General features: G+C 40.8%; 1 pseudogene; it reads left to right on the top strand.

Moving 5' to 3' along the window:
• The window catches only part of LOC109574683 (E3 ubiquitin-protein ligase RNFT1 pseudogene), a 61,284-nt pseudogene extending 43,484 nt beyond the window's left edge, over positions 1-17,800 (top strand).
• The last annotated feature ends 1,305 nt before the right edge of the window (positions 17,801-19,105 follow it).

Raw genomic sequence — 19,105 nt, 5'->3', positions numbered from 1 at the left:
CCTCCTACACTGCTGGTGGGAATGCAAATTGGTGCAGCCACCATGGAAAACAGTAAGCAGACTCCTTAAAAAGCTACCAATAAAACTACTATATGACCCAGCAATTCCTCTCCTGAGTAGATATTTAGAAAAAATGAAAACACTAATTCAAAAAGATACATGCACCCAAATTTTCATAGCAGCACTGTTTACAATAGCAAGACATAGAAGTAACCTAAACGTCCATTGACAGAGGAATGGATAAAGAAGATATGCTACATATATACAATAGAATATTATTTAGCTATTAAAAATAATGAAAAATGTCATTTGCAGCAACATGGACGGACCTAGAGAGTGTCATACTGAGTGAAGTAAGTCAGACAAAGAAGGAGAAATATTGTATAACATCCCTTATATGTGGAATCTAAAAAGAAACGATACAAATGAACTTACTTATAAAATAGAAAGAGATTTGCAGACTCAGAAAACGAACTTATAGTTGCCGGGGGAAGGGATAGTTAGGGAGTTTGTAAAGGTCATGTACACACTGCTATATTCAAAATGGATAACCAACAAGGACCTACTGTGTAGCATGTGGAACTCTGCTCAATGCTGTGTGCCAGGCTGGACTGGGGGTGGGTGGGCAGGGCTGGGGGAGAAAGGATATATATATATATATATATATATGTATATGGCTGTGTCCCTTTGCTGTTCACCTGGAGCTATCACAACATTGTTAATCGCCTATACCCCAATAAAAAATAAAAAGTTTAGGGAGCGCAAGATGGCAGAGGAGTAGGTGGATGTGGAGTACATCTCTCTCCACAGATACATCAGGAATACACCTTCAGACACAGAAGTGCACGCAGAACACCAGCTGAGAGAGGAGTAACTGACCAGCAGAATAGAATATATAGAACCACGCAAAACTTGGTAGGATGAAGGAACTAGGGGGAAAAACAGGAGTGTTAGTAGGGGTGGATCTGCCCTCTGCGGGTGGGGGAACTGAAGCAGGGGTCTGATCCCCACATCAGGGCAACTGTCTTAGTCGCAGGAGGAACATTTAAGGCTAAGAGTGAAACAGCTGATTGGAAAGAGAATGGAAAGAGAATCAGATAGTCCTTGCCACAATCATACATACCCCAGACAGGGATGCAGGTCCCCTGGAAGGCGCAGTGGCTGGCAGCTGGAGTTTAGGGATTGTGGAGCAATCCCAGGGTGAAGGCTACTGTTGACTGTGAAGAGACTGATCGTGGGGGTATGAGAGAGGAGATTGTGGTTGGAACTGCCTGTGGAGGAAAGCTGGGCAGCCATGGAAGCAAGGAGATACTGCTGAGTTATGTGTAGGGGCTGGAGCCATCACTATAGCCCCTCTTACCCCACACACCAGCATTGGCAGCTGAACAATAGAGAGGCTGGCCCATCAAATGCCTGATGCCCAGAACTACAGAGTAGTTCTCCACCCAGGGTGCCCCTTTAAGTGCCTGACACACCGACCTACAGAGTAGGATCCCAGCCAGAAGGACCTCTCTGTGTGCCTGACGCACGGAACAACAGAGAAGGACCCCAGGCAAGGGAGCCCTCTAAGTGCCTGAATGGGCAGATCTGCGAAGAAAGACCGGCCAGAGAGGCCTTCTGATCAACAGCTACAAGAGGCCAGAAAAAAGACTCTGATAGGGCCGTAACTCCTGTGGCGGAGGCAGTCCATGTCCCTGCATAGTTGGTGCCACCAGGGTTCCCGCAGGCCAAGCAGCTGCACCACCTTCACGCTCAATTCTCACTGGGGCAGAGCTGCCACAGGCAAAAAAAGGCTTGCATCTATGCACTCAGGGTCACTTCGGTCATGTCCTACTCTTTGCAACCCTGTAGACTGTGGTCTGTCAAGCTTCTCTGTCAAGGACATTCTCCAGGCAAGAATACTGGAGTATATTGGCCAGTACTGGTTGCCATACCCTTCTAGAGCACTATATTTTCTGTTGCCCTAGCTACCAACTCCCCTGAGAACCTGGTGCTGCCAGAACCCCTGCAACCCAAGCAGCTGCATAACCTCCACATCTGGCCCTCACAGGGCCAAACCCAAGTCCTCCAGGGCAGCCTCGAGCAAACACCAGTGGATGACCTACCTGCAAAGGTGAAAATAAAAGCACAATTGAAACCCAAGGGGCAGTGTGGCTAAGGAAGAAGACCCAAAACCTTCCCACCAGCTGAACAAGCTGCAGATTAAATCCACACGATCAACTGGGCAGACTCTATGTCTATGGAAGAGATAAAATGACATTGAGAGTTCCCACAAAAGAAAATGCACTAGTTCTGATAGTTGTGAGCATTGGAGTCAAGAACACACAGGAATAAGACCAGATTAGAATCTGAGCTGCCCCACAACAGGTCCAGAGATCAGCACAGTGTTGGAGGGCATCCTAGGGAGAGATCAAACCCTGAGCCTTTGAAGTGGGAGCACTGACTCCAAGGTCCTAGACTACCAGAGAACTACCAGAACTGGCCCTAGACTACCAGAACCCTAGGGAGTATCAAATAGTGAGAACTCACACAAAGAAAACAACTTGAATACAAGATCCAGCATCACCCAACTACCAGTAACACCCTGTGCAGGATGCCTCATTTAAACAACAAACAAAACAAAAATACAAACCAAATCATCAGCAGACAGGATTTCTCAGCCTTGCCCATCAGAGGAAAACAACAAACAAACAAAAAACTCAGCACAAATCTCACCCTATACAAAGCTTACAAAAACCACTGGACCAACCTTAGAAGAACAGAAATCAAATGGAAGAAAAAATCCAACACTGAAAGGGAAAGGGAGACCTCAAACAAAATAAGTTAAAAAAATAATGAAAAGGCAGAGAAATACTACACAAATGAAGGAACAAATTAGAAACATAGAAGTCCAAATAAATGAAGAGGAAATAGTCAAAATACCTTAAAAGGAATTCAGAATGATGATAGTAAACATGATCAAAAACCTTGAAAACAAAATGGAGAAAATGCAAGAATCTAGAAGAATTGAAGAATAAACGTACAGAAACAAACAACACGATTACTGAAATTAAAAATACTCGAAGGAATCAATAGCAGAATATCTGAAGCAGAAGAAAGAACCAGTGAGCTGCAAGATAAAATGGTGGACATAACTTCTGAAGAGCAGAATAAAGTAAAAAGAATGAAAAGAACTGAGGACAGTCTCAGATACCTCTGGGACAATATCAAATGCACCAATGTTTGAATTATAGGGGTCCCAGAAGAAGAAGAGGAAAAGAAAGGGTATGAGAACATTTCTGAAGAGATTATAGTTGAAAATTTCCCCAACATGGAAAAGGAAATAGTCAATCAAGTCCAAGAGGCACAAAGAGTCCCATACATGATAAACCCAAGGAGAAACACACCAAGACACATTCTAATCAAACTAACAAAGACCTAACACAAAGAAAGAATATTAAAAGCAGCAAGGGAGAAGCAACAAGTAATATACAAGGGAAACCCCATATGTTTAACAGCTGCTCTTTCAGCAGAAACTCTGCAGGCCAGAAGGGAATGGCAGGATATATTTAAAGTACTGAAATGGAAAAATCTACCACCAAGATTACTGTAGCTGGCAAGGATCTCATTCAAAATTGATGGAGAAATAAAAAGCTTTTCACAGAAGCAAAAGTTAAGAGAATTCAGTACCACCAAACCAGCTTTACAACAAATGTTAAAGGGACTTATACAGTCAAGAAATACAAGACAAGAAAAAAGATCTACAAAATCAACCCCAGACAATCAAGAAAATGGTACTAGGAACATATATATCAATAATTACTTTAAATGTAAATGGATTAAATGCTCCAACCAAAAGACACAGACTGGATGAATGGATACAAAAACAAGACCCATATATATGCTATCTACAAGAAACACACTTCAGACCTAAAGACACATATAGACTTGTAAGAGGAGGGAAAAATATATTCCATGCAAATGGTAAGCAAAAGAAAGCTGGAGTAGCAGTCCTCATATTAGAAAAAAATAGACCTTAAAATAAGGAATATACAAGAGATAGGGAAGAACACTACATAATGACCAAGGGATCAATCCAAGAGGAAGACATAACAATTGTAAATATCTATGCACCCAACATAGGAGCACCTCAATACATAAGACAAACACTAACAGACAAAAAAGGAAAAATTTGTATGACAGTGAAATTGTCTTTAAAGACATTAAAAAAAGTCTTTAATTTAAAGACAGTAACACAATAATAGTAGGAGACTTTAACACCTCACTCACACCATTGGACATACCATCAAAACAGAAAATTAATAAGGAAACAGAAGTCTTAAATGATATATTAGATGAGATGGATCTCATTGATATCTTTGGGGCATTCTATCCAAATGCAGAAGAATACACCTTTTCAAGTGCACATGGGACATTCTCTAGGATAAACCACATCTTGGGTCACAAATCAAACCTCAGTATATTTAAGAAAATTGAAATCATATCAAGCATCTTCTCTGACCACAATGCTATGAGACTAGATATCAATTACAAGAAAAAAAACTGTAAGAAAAACAAACACATGGAGATTAAACAATACATTTCTAAATAACCAATAGGTTACTGAAGAAATCAAAAGGAAATCAAAAACTTCTAAAAACAAATGACAATGAAAACACAACTCAAAACCTATGAGATGCAGCAAAAGCAGTTCTAAGAGGGAAGTTTATAGCAATACAATCTTACCTCTGCTGCTGCTGCTAAGTTGCTTCAGTCGTGTCCAACTCTGTGTGACCCCATAGATGGCAGCCCACCAGGCTGCCTCGTCCCTGGGATTCTCCAGGCAAGAACACTGGAGTGGGTTGCCATGTCCTTCTCCAATGCATGAAAGTGGAAAGTGAAAAGTGAAAGTGAAGTCGCTCAGTCGTATCCGACTCTTCGCAGCTCCACGGACTGCAGCCCACCAGGCTCCTCCATCCATGGGATTTTCTAGGCAAGAGTACTGGAGTGGGGTGCCATCACCTTCTCCAAATCTTACCTCTAGAAACAAGAAAAACATCGAATAGACAACCTAACTTTACACCTAAAACAACTGGAAAAAGAAGAACAAAAAGCCCCAAAATTAGTAGAAGGAAAGAAATTATAAAGATCCATGCAGAAATAAATGAAAAAGAAATGAAAGAAACAATAGTAAAGATTAATAAAACTAAAAGCCGGTTCTTTGAGAAGATAAACAAAATTGACAAACCTTTAGCCAATTTCATCAAGGAAAAAAAGACAGAACAATCAAATCAACAGAATTAGAAATGAAAAAGGAGAGGTTACAACAAATAATGCAGAAATACAAAGGATTATAATAGAGTATTATGAACAATTATATGGCAATAAAATGGATAACCTTGAAGAAATGGACAGATCCTTAGAAAAGTTCAACCTTCCAAGACTGAACCAGGAAGAAATAGAAATTATGAACAACCCAATTACAAGCACTGAAATTGAAGCTATGATCAAAAATCTCCCCCAAAATGAAAGCCTGGATGGCTTTCACAGGAGAAATCACCAGATGGCTTCACAGGAGAATTCTATCAAACATTCAGAGAAGAGCTAATATCTATCTTTCTAAAACTCTTTCAAAAAATCAAAGAGGAAGGAACACTTTCAAACTCATTCTACAAGGCCACCATCACGCTGATACCAAAACCAGACAAAGGTAACACATAAAAAAAGAAAACTACAGGCCAGTATCACAGATGAACACAGATGCAAAAATCCTCAACAAAATTTTAGCAAACAGAATTCAGCAACACATTAAAAAGATCATACACCATAATCAAGTTGGGCTTATTCCAGGGATGCAAGAATTCTTCCGTGTACACAAATCAATCAATGTGATAACACCATATTAACAAATTGAAAGATAAAACTCATATGATAATCTCAATAGATGCAGAAAAACCTTTGACAAAATTCAGCACCCATTTATGATTAAAACTCTTCAAAAAATGGGCATAGAAGGAACCTACCTCAACATAATAAAGGCCATATATGATAAGTCTACAGCAAACATTATTCTCAATGGTGAAAACCTGAAAGCATTCCCCCTAAGATCAGGAACAAGACAAGGGTGTCCACTTTCACCACTATTATTCAAAATAGTTCTGGAAGTCCTAGCTAAACCAATCAGAGAAGAGAAAGAAATAAAAGGAGTCCAGATTGGAAAAGAAGTAAAGCTCTCACTGTTTGCAGATGACATGATACTGTATGTAGAAAACCCTACAGATAATATCAAAAATTTACTAGAGCTAATCAGTGAATTTAGCAAAGTTGCAGGATACAAAATCAATACACAGAAATCACTTGCATTTCTAAATACTAACAATGAAAAATCAGAAAGAGAAATTAAGGAAGTAATCCCATTCACCATTGCAACAAAAAGAATTAAATATCTAGGAATAAACTTCCCTAAGGAGTCAAAAGAACTGTACACAGAAAAGTATAAGATGCTAATGAAATAAATCAAAGATGACATAAACAGATGGAGAGATATTACATGTTCCTGGGCAGGAAGAATCAATATTGTGAAAAATGACTATACTACCAAATGCAATCTACAGATTCATTGTGATCCCTATCAAATTACCAATGGCATTTTTCACAGAACTAGAACAAAAAATTTCACAATTTGTATGGAAACACAAAAGACCCCGAATAGCCAAAGCAGTCTTGAGAAAGAAGAATGGAGCTGGAGAAATCAATCTTCCTGACTTCAGATTATACTACCAAGCTAGAGTCATCAAGACAGTATGGTACTGGCATAAAAACAGAAATAAAGACCAATGGAACAAGATAGAAAGCCCAGAAATACCCATGCACTTATGGGTACTTTATTTTGACAAAGGAGGCAAGAGTATACAATGGGGGCAAAGACAGCCTCTTCAATAAATGGTGCTGGAGAAACTGGACAGCTACATGAAAAAGAACAAAATTGAACACTTCCTAACACCATAAACAAAGATAAACTCAAAATGGATTAAAGACCTAAATGTAAGACCAGAAGCTATCAAAGTCTTAGAGGAAAACATAGGCAGAACACTCACGACAAAAATCAAAGCAAGATCCTCTATGACCCACCTCCTAGAGTAATGGAAATAAAAACAAAAGTAAACAAGTGGGACCTGATTAAACTTAAAAGCTTTTGCACAGCAAAGGAAACTATAATCAAGGTGAAAAGACAACCCTTAGAATGGGAGAAAATAATAGCAAATGAAACAACTGATAAAGGATTAATTTCCAAAATATACAAGCAGCTCATATAACTTAATATCAGAAAAACAAACAACCCAATCAAAAAGTGGGAAAAAGACCTAAACAGACATTTCTCCAAAGAAGACATACAGATGGCTAACGAACACATGAAAAGATGTTCAACATCACTCATTATTAGAGAAATGCAAATCAAAACTACAATGAGATACCACCTCACACCAGTCAGAATGGCCATCATCAAAAAATCTACAAACAATAAATGCTGGAGAGGGTATGGAGAAAAGAGAATGCTCTCGCACTGTTGTTGGGAGTGTAAATTGATACAGTCACTATGGAGATTCCTTAAAAAACTAGGAATAAAACCACCATATGACCCAGCAATCCCACTCCTAGGCATATATCCTGAGGAAACCAAAATTGAAAGACACATATATCTCATTGTTCATTGCAGCACTATTTACAGTAGCTAGAACATGTAAGCAACCTAGATGTCCATCTACAGATGAATGAATGGATAAAAGAACTTGTGGCACATATACATAATCGAATATTACTCAGCCATAAAAAGGAACAACTTTGAGTCAGTTCTAATGAGGTGGATGAACCTAGAACTTATTACACAGAGTGAAGTAAGTCAGAAAGAGAAAGATAAATACCATATTCTAATGCAAATATACGAAATCTGAAACAATGATACTGCACAATTTACTTATAGGATATCAATGGAGAAACAGACATAGAGAATAGACTTATGGACATGGGGAGAGGGAAGGAGAGGGTGAGATGTATGGAAAGAGTAACATGTAAACTTACATTTAGTTCAGTTCAGTTCAGTCGCTCAGTTGTGTCCAACTCTTTGCGACCCCATGAATCCCAGCACGCCAGGCCTCCCTGTCCATCACCAACTCCCAGAATTCACTCAGACTCATTTCCTTCGAGTCAGTGATGCCATCCAGCCATCTCATCCTCTGTCATCCCCTTCTCCTCCTGCCCCCAATCCCTCCCAGCATCAGAGTCTTTTCCAATGAGTCAACTCTTCGCATGAGGTGGCCAAAGTACTGGAGTTTCAGCTTTAGCATCAGTCTTTCCAATGAACACCCAGGACTGATCTCCTTTATAATGGACTGGTTGGATCTCCTTGCAGTCCAAGGGACTCTCAAGAGTCTTCTCCAACACCACAGTTCAAAAGCATCAATTCTTCGGCGCTCAGCTTTCTTCACAGTCCAACTCTCACATCCATACATGACCACTGGAAAAACCATAGCCTTGACTAGACAGACCTTTGTTGGCAAAGTAATGTCTCTGCTTTTTAATATGCTGTCTAGGTTGGTCATAACTTCCCTTCCAAGGAGTAAGTGTCTTTTAATTTCATGGCTGCAATCACCATCTGCAGTGATTTTAGAGCCCTCCAAAATAAAGTCTGGCACTGTTTCCACTGTTTCCCAATCTATTTGCCATGAAGTGATGGGACCAGATGCCATGATCTTCGTTTTCTGAATGTTGAGCTTTAAGCCAACTTTTTCACTATCCTCTATGTCAAGGCTGTATATTGTCACCTTGCTTATTTAACTTATATGCAGAGTCGGACATGACTGAGCGACTGAACTGAACTGAGAGTACATCATGAGAAACGTGGGGCTGGAAGAAGCACAAGCTGGAATCAAGATTGCTGGGAGAAATATCAATAACCTCAGATATGCAGATGACACCACCCTTACGGCAGAAAGTGAAGAGGAAACTTACATTACCATATGTGAAATCGATAACCAATGGGAATTTGCTGTATGTCTCAGGAAACTCAAACAGGGGCTCTGTATCAACCTAGAGGGGTGGGATGGGGAGGAAGATGGGAGGGAGGTTCAAAAGGAAGGGGATATATGTATACCTATGGCTGATTCATGTTGAGGTTTGACATAAAATAACAAAATTCTGTAAAGCAATTATCTTTCAATTAAAAAAAAAAGTATAAAGTTTGAAAAAAAGAATATGTGATCAACACACGCATGTGCTTACGCATGCACACGCGCGCGCGCGCACACACACACACACACACACACACACATGCACACAATGGACTATTACTCAGCCATAAAAGAAAATGTGGTCCATTGGAGAAGGGAACAGCAAACCACTTCAGTATTCTTGCCTTGAGAACCCCATGAACAGCATGAAAAGGCAAAATGATAGGATACTGAAAGAGGAACTCCCCATGTTGGTGGGTGCCCAATATGCTACTGGAGATCAGTGGAGAAATAACTCCAGAAAGAATGAAGGGATGGAGCCAAAGCAAAAATAATACCCAGTAGTGGATGTGACTGGATATGACTGGTGATAGAAGCAAGGTCTGATGCTGTAAAGAGCAATATTGCATAGGAACCTGGAATGTTAGGTCCATGAATGAAGGCAAATTGGAAGTGGTCAAACAGGAGATGGCAAGAGTGAACATTGACATTCTAGGAGTCAGCGAACTAAAATAGACTGGAATGGGTGAATTTAACTCAGATGACCATTATATCTACTACTGTGGGCAGGAATCCCTTAGAAGAAACGGAGTAGCCATCATGGTCAATGAAAGAGTCCAAAATGCAGTACTTGGACGCAATCTCAAAAATGACAGAATGATCTCTGTTCGTTTCCAAGGCAAGCCATTCAACATCACAGTAATCCAAGCCTATGCCCCAACCAGTAACGCTGAAGAAGCTGAAGTTGAATGGTTCTATGAAAACTTACAAGACCTTTTAGAATTAACACCCAAACAAGATGTCCTTTTCATTATAGGGGACTAGAATGGAAAAGTAGGAAGTCAAGAAACATATGGAGTAACAGGCAAATTTGGCCTTGGAGTACGGAAGCAGGGCAAAGGCTAACAGAATTTTGCCAAGAGAACGCACTGGTCATAGCAAACACCCTCTTCCAACAACACAAGAGAAGACTCTACACATGGACATCACCAGATGGTCAACACCGAAATCAGATTGATTATATTCTTTGCAGCCAAAGATGGAGAAGCTCTATACAGTCAGCAAAAACAAGACCAGGAGCTGACTGTGGCTCAGATCATGAACTCCTTATTGCCAAATTCAGGCTTAAATTGAAGAAAGTAGGGAAAACCACTAGACCATTCAGGTATGACCTAAATCAAATCCCTTATGATTATACAGTGGAAGTGAGAAATAGATTTAAGGGCCTAGATCTGATGGAGTGCCTGATGAACTATGGATGGAGGTTCATGACATTGTACAGGAGACAGGGATCAAGACCATCCCCATGGAAAAGAAATGCAAAAAAGCAAAATGGCTGTTTGAGGAGGCCTTACAAATAGCTTTGAAAAGAAGAGAAGTGGAAAGCAAAGGAGAAAAGGAAAGATATACCCATCTGAATGCAGAGTTCCAAAGAATAGCAAGGAGAGATAAGAAAGCCTTCCTCAGTGATCAATGCAAAGAAATAGAAGAAAACAACAGAATGGGAAAGACTAGAGATCTCTTCAAGAAAATTAGAGATACCAAGGGAACATTTCATGCAAAGATGGGCTCGATAAAGGACAGAAATGGTATGGACCTAATTGAAGCAGAAGATATTAAGAAGAGGTGGCAAGAATACACAGAAGAACTGTACAAAAAAGATCTTCACGACCCAGATAATCACGATGGTGTGATCACTCACCTAGAGCCAGACATCCTGGGATGTGAAGTCAAGTGGGCCTTAGAAAGCATCACTATGAACAAAGCTAGTGGAGGTGATGGAATTCCAGTTGAGCTATATCAAATCCTGGAAGATGATGCTGTGAAACTGCTGTACTCAATACGCCAGCAAATTTGGAAAATTCAGCAGTGGCCACAGGACTGGAAAAGGTTAGTTTTCATTCCAATCCCAAAGAAAAGCAATGCCAAAGAATGCTCAAACTACTGCACAATTGTATTCATCTCATATGCTAGTAAAGTAATGCTCAAAATTCTCCAAGCCAGGCTTCAGCAATATGTGAACCATGAACTTCCAGATGTTCAAGCTGGTTTTAAAAAGGCAGAGGAACCAGAGATCAAATTGCCAACATCTGCTGGATCATGGAAAAAGCAAGAGAGCTCCGGAAAAACATCTATTTCTGCTTTACTGACTATGCCAAAGCCTTTGACTGTGTGGATCAAAATAAACTGTGGAAAATTCTGAAAGAGATGGGAATACCAGACCACCTGACCTGCCTTTTGAGAAACCTATATGCAGGTCAGGAAGCAACAGTTAGAACTGGACATGGAACAACAGACTGGTTCCAAATAGGAAAAGGAGTATATCAAGGCTGTATATTGTCACCCTGCTTATTTAACTTATATGCAGAATACATCAGGAGAAACACTGGGCTGGAAGAAGCACAAGTTGGAATCAAGATTACTGGGAGAAATATCAATAACCTCAGATATGCAGATGACACCACCCTTATGGCAGAAAGTGAAGAGGAGGTAAAGAGCCTCTTGTTGAAAATGAGAGTGAAAAGTTGGCTTAAAGCTCAACATTCAGAAAACAAAGATCATGGCATCTGGTCCCATCACTTCATGGGAAGTAGATGGGGAAACAGTGGAAACAGTGTCAGACTTTATTTTGGGGGGCTCCAAAATCACTGCAGATGGTGATTGCAGCCATGAAATTAAAAGATGCTTACTCCTTGAAAGGAAAGTTATGACCAATCTAGATAGCATATTCAAAAGCAGAGACATTACTTTGCCAACAAAGGTCCATCTAGTCAAGGCTATGGTTTTTCCAGTGGTCATGTATGGATGTGAGAGTTGGACTGTGAAGAAAGCTGAGCACTGAAGAATTGATGCTTTTTGACTGTACTGCAAGGAGATCCAACCAGTCTGAAGGAGATCAGCCCTGGGATTTCCTTGGAAGGAATGATGCTAAAGCTGAAACTCCAGTACTTTGGCCACCTCATGCGAAGAGTTGACTCATTGGAAAAGACTCTGATGCTGGGAGGGATTGGGGACAGGAGGAGAAGGGGATGACAGAGGATGAGATGGCTGGATGGCATCACCGACTTGATGGACATTAGTTTGAGTGAACTCTGGGAGTTGGTGATGGACAGGGAGGCCTGGCATGCTGGGATTCATGGGGTCACAAAGAGTCGGACACAGCTGAGTGACTGAACTGAACTGAAAAGAGAATGAAATACTGTCATTTGCAGCAATGTGAATATAAATACTGTATTTATCACTTATATGTGGAATCTAAAAAATAATACAAATGAATGTATATATAAAATAGAAACAAGAGTCACAGACAAAACAAACTTGTGGTTACCACAGCAAAGAGAGAAGTGTGAAGGGACAAATCAGGGGTGTGGGATTAAATGAAACAAACTACCATATATCAAATAAATAAGCAACAAGGAATAGATAAGCACAGGGAATTATACTCATTATCTTCTATTAGCCCTGTGTTAAAGAATCTGCCTGCCAATGCAGGAGACACAGGAGACTTGGGTTCAGTTCCTGGGTCAGGAAGATCCCCTGGAGTAGGAAATGGCAATCCACTCCAGTATTCTTGCCTGGAAAATTCCATGGACAGGGGAGCCTGGAGGGCTACAGTTCAAGGGGTCGCAAACAGTTGGACGTGATTGAGCATGCATGCAGTATCTTGTAATAACCTTAATGGAATATAATCTGCAAAAATACTGAATAACTATGCTATAGATGTGAAAGCTAACACAATATTGTAAATCAACTATACTTCAATTAAAAAAAAAAGAGAATGAGGTGGGAGAAAGGAGGCTGACCTAAGAAAGAAGTGTGGAGATGCTAGTGTTTAAGTGACAAGCAAGGAAGAGGAATCAGAAGAATTTAGAAGAGAGAAGCAGAAGTGAATTGGGTTGGAAGCCAAGGCAACAAAGGGAGTCCAACATCTGACGTGCCCTTGAGAAGTCAAGCAGGATGTCGGAAAGAGACTGCTGAGCCTGGTTGTCAGCAGAGAAAGCTGATGTTTCATGACCTTGAGGGGTATGCTGGGCAGTCTTCAGGGATTAGGGAATAAGTGAGTACTGGGAAAGCCAAGGACAGAGCCTCTCTCCCGCATGCCTCGGGGAGAAGCAGGAACTTGTGTATGGGGGTGGGTGGGTGGGAAAGGCATGGATGTGACACAGGGATAGGCAACCCAAAGCAAAATGCTGACCCAGTGGGCACCCAAAGCTTCAAAGCAAGCTTAGAAAAGCAAGTTCCCCAAAGGCCTTAGATGATGACAAGCTTTTCTTTCTCACGAAGCTGAGGCAGTTCCTTTGATAAGGGCCTTCTCAAAACTGGTGATACTCTGACAGTCCCTCAGAGACCACAGGGAAAAGGATCCCACAATCAATTATCACCCGGGTGCTCCTCACTGGTCATGGAATTTGGCGGGTCCCTATATGCCGCGTTCCAGCTCAGGGTCTGTACTCTTCAGATCCAAGTGTAATTACCACTCTGTTTATTTTATAAAAGATTAATGGTTCCCCCTCCTCATTTCTCAAGAACAGACTTTCGTCTGTATAGAGTGAGTCATTAAGTATATCAGCTCAACTGCTCTGGTTGCAAGATTACAGATATAAAATCATCTGATTTTGACAAAAAACAGCTGCAGCTTTTCTTATTCTCTTGAGTCCATCATCACATGCCGAGAGAGGCAGAGAATGTGACTGGTCAGGTCATATGATAGAGAGACACATGACCTTCACCTTCATCAGCAATCTTCCCAAGGCCCTCCAACAAGTCACCTTTGCTAAGATGTCTCTCAAGGACAGTTTAACTCTATTCAACCTACTCTCAAGAGCTGCTCCCATGAATAAGGTGGAAAATGAAGGATGAACAGGAAGGGACATTTATGCTCAGAAAGTTTACAATCTACTAATGATACCATAAACAAAACTCACTTAAGAACTAGGACTGATTGTGGTCAAGGTGTTGACCAAAGAGCTTAAGAAGGCAAGCTCAGCCCTCAGGCAAGACTTTCTAAAGGAGGTGGCATTGAAAGTCATCTTAAGGGACACTGATTGTGTGTGTGTGTGTGTGTGTGTGTGTGTGCGCGCGTGTGCGTGCACATGCATGCATGCACATGTACACACAGATGCGCTGGGGTTAATCAGAGGGAAAGCAAAACATTTCAGGAGAAGGTACTTTATTAAATAAACACATGGGTGCAGAGAATTGCCGTGCATGGCTAAGGTGTGGGAAAATCAGAGTTGGAGGAGGCTTTTGGTCCAGAGATTCACAGACTTTGATGTGTGTTAGATATACCCGGGCAACATGTGAGAAATTCACTAGACCAAGCCTTGCCCTTGGGTTTTACAAGCTATGCTGCTGGGACTTGAGGATGTTAATGATTAACCAGGGTCCCATTGCTCATTAATTAGCAGCTGAACTAGTTGGAGAACCTGTTTTCAGGGAAGGACAAGTTCTTTTGTTTGCTTATTTTTTGTTTTTGAAGGGACCTGAGGTGTAAGATTTATGAAGTGAGAAACAAGAGAGAAGACCAAAGGAGCAGGTTGGACTCAAATTATGGAAAAATTGGATTAAAGTGAAAGGAAATCGGAATATTTCTGTCAGCACACAGGGTTACTGAAGATTTCAGAGGGGGAAGTGACATTGTCAAAGTCATCAGAGACGTGATCTAAGAACAAAACTTAGGGTTCACCCTGTTGACTGGAGACAGAATCACACTGGCTTACAAATCTCGTTACTTCCTGTCAGCCCCCAACCCTCATCTGAAGCAGGTTCCTCTGGAAGCCCACAGAGGCCAGCTTTTTTTCTCCTTACATAAATCATGAAATATCTGTGAGAAAATATCACTTCATCAAGCATCTTTCAAAACAGCTCATTAAATCCCGGGAATGCAGTCAATGGGAGGAATGCACATTTTCATCTAGCTTCTGGCCCAAGGGCAATATGTACCCATCCTCCTGCCCGACCTCACCTGGACTCCCTCCATGGCAGGAAGAGTAGCCATGAGTCTACGCCTGAGAATAAAGGCAGAGTGGAGGTGGGGGGCCAGACAGTAACCCAGGAGTCAGGTCTACAGATGGTAGGCCTCTCCACAACATGATGGGCAGACGGAGAGCTAGAGGATCACAACTGCGTTGCTCCTGGAGGTCTGGGGGCTGGGGATCTGGGCCCTGTTTATGTCTACCTGGCTTATCAAGAACTGAGGGAGAAGGATGGGAAAGGTAGTGAAATTTGTCCTTCCTTTAGCTCAACAGTTATTTATACTGGGTAACGTGTATATGTGCATGCTAAGTCCCATCAGCCATGTCTGACTCTTTGCGACCCTAGGGACTATAGCCTGCCAGGCTGCTCTCTCCATGGGATTCTCCAGGCAAGAATACTGGAGTGGGTTTCCATGCCCTCCTGCAGGGGATCTTCCTCACCCAGGGATCGAACCTGCATCTTGTACAGTTCCTGCATCGGCAGGCAGATTCTTTAGCACTAGCGCCACCTGGGAAGCCCAAACTGGGTAATACTGGCATTGGAAAGACAACGACGTGGGCTGCCAAGCAGGGCTGAGATGCTGGTAGTGGGCTTTGATGGTGATGGCCCTGCCTGAAAGCCTCAGGGTGTCTCCCACTGTTCCTGCTGTCGACGTCCGGGCCTCAGTCCACTCAGTGTCACAAGAGGAGGCAGAACCCAGAAGTAAAGAAATTTGGATCTCAAGGCTCATGTAAAACCAACTTTAGCCAATTGCGCAGCCCTTCTGGAACTGTAGTCAGTGAGGATGCCTCAGCCTCCCAACGTGCCCAAACAAGAGTGACAGGAGAAGCTTCCTGTTTTTGTTCTGGAGATGTTCATATTCAGATAAACTCCATACCTAAAGAGTGTGCTGAAAATCTAAGCTCCAGAGATATTACTAGAAGGTCAGGAGTCCATAGCTGTTCCCACGGATGTGTACACAGCCAGTTATGGAGTCACTCCCACAATGAAGCAAGCCTGGAGATCATTGTAGCTCCTTCTCAGAATTCAAATACCTCTTCAAGGGATTGCAAAAAAGTCTTCCATATATTTTGATTCTGGGTGTAAAACTTGTTATGCAGCATGTAACGAGAATTGCTCTTGGAACTGGACTGCTCACAACTTTCATATATGCACATAAAAGCATTGTAAACCGGGTTTTTCTAAGAGAAGGGTGCTCAGAAGGGTGCTCAGTGTGTTTGGTTACTGGTAGTCTTAGCAGGATTTTCCATTCTTTCATATTACACATTTTATTCTCAGTCACTTCATTACAGCTTAATTTTAAAAACTCCTACCATAGTCCATTAGAGTTTCTGGGAAGTACTTTGGTTCGTTGGAATTACAGGCTTCATTCTGACATTCCTCTTCATGGGCTTAAAATGCCTATTTACTTAAAATGCCTTCTTGCATCATGCCTTTTAAATCCTAGAATTACTGGCATATGCTTTTAGAAGAATTGTGTCAGTATTATCAAACTTTTGTTCCCATACCAGTTTGGTTTCATTACCTTATAAGCTATGGGGAGTTTAGTAACATAATTAGATGGATTCTTGGAATATTGATGGTTTTATTCTACCTCATACTAAACCTTTTGGATTTTTTTGACGTCTAAGAATTTTAAGACAGGTTTTACCAATATTTTTTACATGACCAAGTTATGGAGTGGCTGCCAGCAAGAGACAGTGTTCAGATGCAGATGATATTTGTTCAATATGTCAAGATGAATTTCAAAAGCCGGTTCTTCTCATCTGTCAACATATATTTTGTGTAGAGAAAAAACATGGCCACTGTACAGAACTGTGATTTCAGACCATATAAACAAATGGAAACATGGAGTCACTTCATCACAGCTTTGAATATGTGAAGTTTTAAACTTTACATTAAGGCCCCAAAATACCAATTTCATTTGGTTACAGTGACTATTGATAAAGGCATTAGAATGGGTTTTCAAGGCTAGATGTTAAGGAAAATGTTTCTAAATTGTTTTAAAGTATTACAACAAGACTTAAGTGTGTAGTCCAAATTATCAAAAAATTAAATTAAAGAACTCCATATTTAAAAGTATATGTAAGTAATGTTCAACCTAATGCACTGCTGCTGCTGCTGCTAAGTCACTCCAGTCGTGTCCAACTCTGTGCCATCCAATGGACAGCAGCCCACCAGGCTCCCCCGTCCCTGGGATTCTCCAGGCAAGAACACTGGAGTGGGTTGCCATTTCCTTCTCCAATGCATGAAAGTGAAAATTGAAAGTGAAGTCGCTCAGTCATGTCCGACTCTTCGCGACCCCATGGACTGCAGCCCACCAGGCTCCTCTGTCCATGGGATTTTCCAGGCAAGAGTAATGGAGTGGGGTGCCATCGCCTTCTCCGAACCTAATGCACATGCAACATTTATTCTTCCTAATTACTTGACAGATAGCTGCAGTGTTAAACCGTAAATGTGTTTGCTTATTAATGCTACCAAAATGATAATTGCATAACTAGTTTTAGGGGAATTCAGCTACTCTTTCCTGACATCATTTTCAAAATAAAAACTATTTTTCATAATGCTTTAAGAGATATTACCTGAATGTAAAATTTTCTTTATCATTTACCTTTATAATTCCCATTGAAAAAATTCTAAAATTTTAAAATAAAATTTGTATTTAAAATGAAAGTTCTAAATGCTATATTTTACCTGTAATAATCAGATTTTCTAAGGAAGATTAATTCATTGATAATGACATATTTTAATATTGTAATTTTCTCTGTAGTATGATTAGCAATCATTGAGAATAGACGACTTAAATTGCTTTTTGTTTTGTGGACATCATGCATACAATCCTGCCATCAGCTTTAATGTTCAGATCTTCCTTTTTGTATAATATCATGGACTATCCTGAAGTAGCTATTAAAATAACTCACATGTATTTAAAAAAAAGGCAACTATTAATACTTAACATCAATAGCTGATCAACGCAGGAATCACCTGCTTCCTTGTATCTTCATCATGTGGAAAATTCCTGTGGCCTCTATTCCATAATTTTTCTCCTTCTTTTTGTCTTCTGGAGGATATAATGTAGTTTCAACTAAAAGATTAAACAAAAACATCCTAAGTGGAAGCACTCCTTATAGAAGAAAGCTCAAGATTGTAATTAAAATTTTGGTGATGCCATTGGATGCCACAGAAGCTATCACCTTCGAACAAAGACAGGTCTAAATAACCCAGAATGAGGAAACTCTTTCTGAAGAATCATCTGCACTATATATCAATCCACCTCCATTTTGTGTGAAAGGTGGAAGGTCAGAGGCCACATACTTTATCTTCACATTGTGTTCAGACAGTGTTTCTCCACAGGCATGTTATTTGGAATGTAATGAAGTTGGTCTGTGTTACCTAGAATCTGCACAATGCAGGACGCACAGTACCCAAAATGCCAGCAGCTTCCTGAGTCTTGAAAAGCTGAATGAATGTCATGGGCACTGCTGCTCTTGTGTTCCAGAGTGCACTGCTTAAACTATTTCAAAACTATTTGAATCAGCATAACAATTCAAAATATTAGTAACATCTTCACTCTTCAGATGATGAACTGAGGTTTGAAATGGATTGCTGACTTTCCCACATGGCTACTGAGGGGTGCTGCTGGCTCTAACCCCAAGAAACTGACTCTAAATTCAGCTCCTTTCCTAAAACATTGTGCTGCCTTTCAATGCAGGCAGAGACTCAGACTGGATCTCAATACATTAGTAAATACATGCAAATGAACTGTTGATGTTATTATACTTCTAGCTATCTTCTAAGGAGCCCGGGTCTTTTTACACAGATGACACTTTGTTCTGCGGGTCCTTGGTAGCAGGGTAGAGCTAGGAGCTAAGAGGACCTGGGTTAGTTTGGCTAATGGAGGGAGCAGATCATGGAGCTTCCAG

The sequence above is a fragment of the Bos indicus genome, chromosome 20 (genome assembly GCF_029378745.1).
Source record: "Bos indicus isolate NIAB-ARS_2022 breed Sahiwal x Tharparkar chromosome 20, NIAB-ARS_B.indTharparkar_mat_pri_1.0, whole genome shotgun sequence".
Classification (NCBI taxonomy): Eukaryota; Metazoa; Chordata; class Mammalia; order Artiodactyla; family Bovidae; genus Bos; species Bos indicus.
This window is presented reverse-complemented; position numbering and strand designations above follow the sequence as displayed.